This window comes from Tachyglossus aculeatus, chromosome 12 (assembly GCF_015852505.1).
Source record: "Tachyglossus aculeatus isolate mTacAcu1 chromosome 12, mTacAcu1.pri, whole genome shotgun sequence".
In the NCBI taxonomy this organism is placed as follows: Eukaryota; Metazoa; Chordata; class Mammalia; order Monotremata; family Tachyglossidae; genus Tachyglossus; species Tachyglossus aculeatus.
Genome location: NC_052077.1, coordinates 16,770,177 through 16,772,391, shown reverse-complemented (window position 1 = coordinate 16,772,391; position 2,215 = coordinate 16,770,177).

Below are 2,215 nucleotides of genomic sequence, written 5' to 3'. Positions count from 1 at the left end.
CACACTTGCTTTCCAAATGCAGTAACATTTACACTGCTTTAGTTGACAAATTTACGTTCAACCATCTTACAACTCTGGGAACACATGGTCAATTTATGTTCCTCAGTGCACATTAAATAACATTGTGCTACGCATTTTACATAACTAACCCTTTTGAATGATCAAAACATAAGATTGAAGTCTTTAAAGTCTCTTGATTTTCATTTCTTTTATACAATGGAATGGGGTCTTTATCATGCCAGAAAGTTGAAGGTTTTTCCAAAAAAACCTGTTCTTTTTGGTGGGGGGGGGGGGGAGGGGGGGGCAGCAGGGAAATACTGTTACTCCTAGTCCTGGCTGCTTTTTCCATAACATGCTAATTTGGCATAATAAAGTGAACAAGGAAAGCTCACTTAGGAAAACACAATCAAGAACAGTCGTTGATGGTATGGTAAATTGCTTAAGAAGTTAAAAAAATACTGAATGTCACTTACATTGGAAGCACACTCTATTACAGCCAAATTGGTATAAAAGCCCTTAAGCCAAATTTCCCTACTGGTACAACGTGTACTCAGCGGAGAAGCAGCATGGCCTGGTGGAAAGAGCACAGGACAGTGTTTAGGAGTCAGGAGACCCAGCTTCTAGTTCCGGCTCTCCGGGCCTCTTCGGCAAAGTGGGGATAAAATCCCCATTCTCCCTCTCTCCTAGAATGAGAGCCCCGTTTGGGGCATGTACTGCATTCAATCTGACTACCTCAAATCTATCCCACTTCATACCATTAACTATCTTGATACACACTGCTATGGGGTTCCTTTCTTGACATACCCCCCATTTAGAAAACTCCATATTGCAGGATGTGTGCCAATGACATGTGCAGGCAAACGACAATTTTCTCTGGTACTGCTTCGTGCTCTGTCCAGACAGACATCTGTTAGAAGAATGCTCTCTAAATCCCCAACAGCACTATCCAAAACACATAATGAAAACATGGAAGAGCGGAGTGTGTGTATCAGCTAATTAATTCATGCATCCTTTCCCATCACTTATATGCTACAATCAACTTCTTAGTGACACTCCAGCCGCAAGACCCTTATTTGACCTCGGTCATATTTATTAAGTGCTTACTGTGTGCAGAGCACTGTCCTAAGTGCTTCAGAGAGTACAACAGAGTTGGTCAAGGGAATTTGAGCGCTTATTGTGTGCAGAGCACTGTACTTGCAATCATACCTGATGATCTGCAATCATATTTTTCCATGTAGCGTACTCACAATGTATTGAGTTTTGCATTAAAAAAACCAACCTAGCCTGGATTTCTACCCTCTCGTTTTGCCTGCAAGCACAGAAGTTTAATGTTTTCCATTTGAGCAACAGCAGTCAGCCTCATCAGTCAAAATGAATACCTTTGGCTGAACTGAAGAGAAGCATTAACTGGCTCCAACCGGTTTGATCCAGTCAACCTTAGTTCAGGAGGCTATTTGCAGTTCGTGGAAGAGCTATGTGCGGAAGAAGGAGGGGAACGAGCTCGCCACGTCTGGGATGCAGAGGAAAGAAAATATCTTAAAATCCTATGAAGCTGTACTGTTCGAGTGAACAGCTTGTTCAGTAAACTGGGGAAAATCGTACTTCAAATCATAAGGCTTTCCTCCAGTCAGATGGGTTTTAACACACTTCCAATTCATGAATCATGCTTCCGATTCTTCTAGTGCCAATCCTTTCTAGACGGAAAGTCTCGCAGCAAATATTTCTAACATTAAGTCTGCAAGATTTTTAGATGCAAATCCTGAGTGCATTGTTGCTCTAAATCTTTAGGAGATGAGCAACATGTGTGTTTTTAAGATCAAGTTTTCTTCACTATTTTGAAAAATCAGATATATCGCATTACAAGGAAACCCTGGTTAATCTCTCAGGAATTATAGGTTCTGCCCCACCCCAACTTCAGAAGGCAGTATGGCCTAGTGGGAAAAGCAAGGGACCGGGAAGTTGGAAGACCTGGATTCTACTTCTAGCTCTGCTTCTGGCCTGCTGTGTGACTTAGGCAAGTCACTTAGCCTCCCTGTGTCTCAGCTTTCTCAGTAGTAAAATAGGGATAAAGTATCTCCCCTCCCTATCTCTCAGATTGAGAGTCCCAACTGGGTCAGGGACTATGTCTGATCTGATTATTTTGTTTCAACCCCAGCACGTAACACATAGTAAGCCCTCAATAAATACTTTAACTATGAGTTAAGAGTTAGTTCTC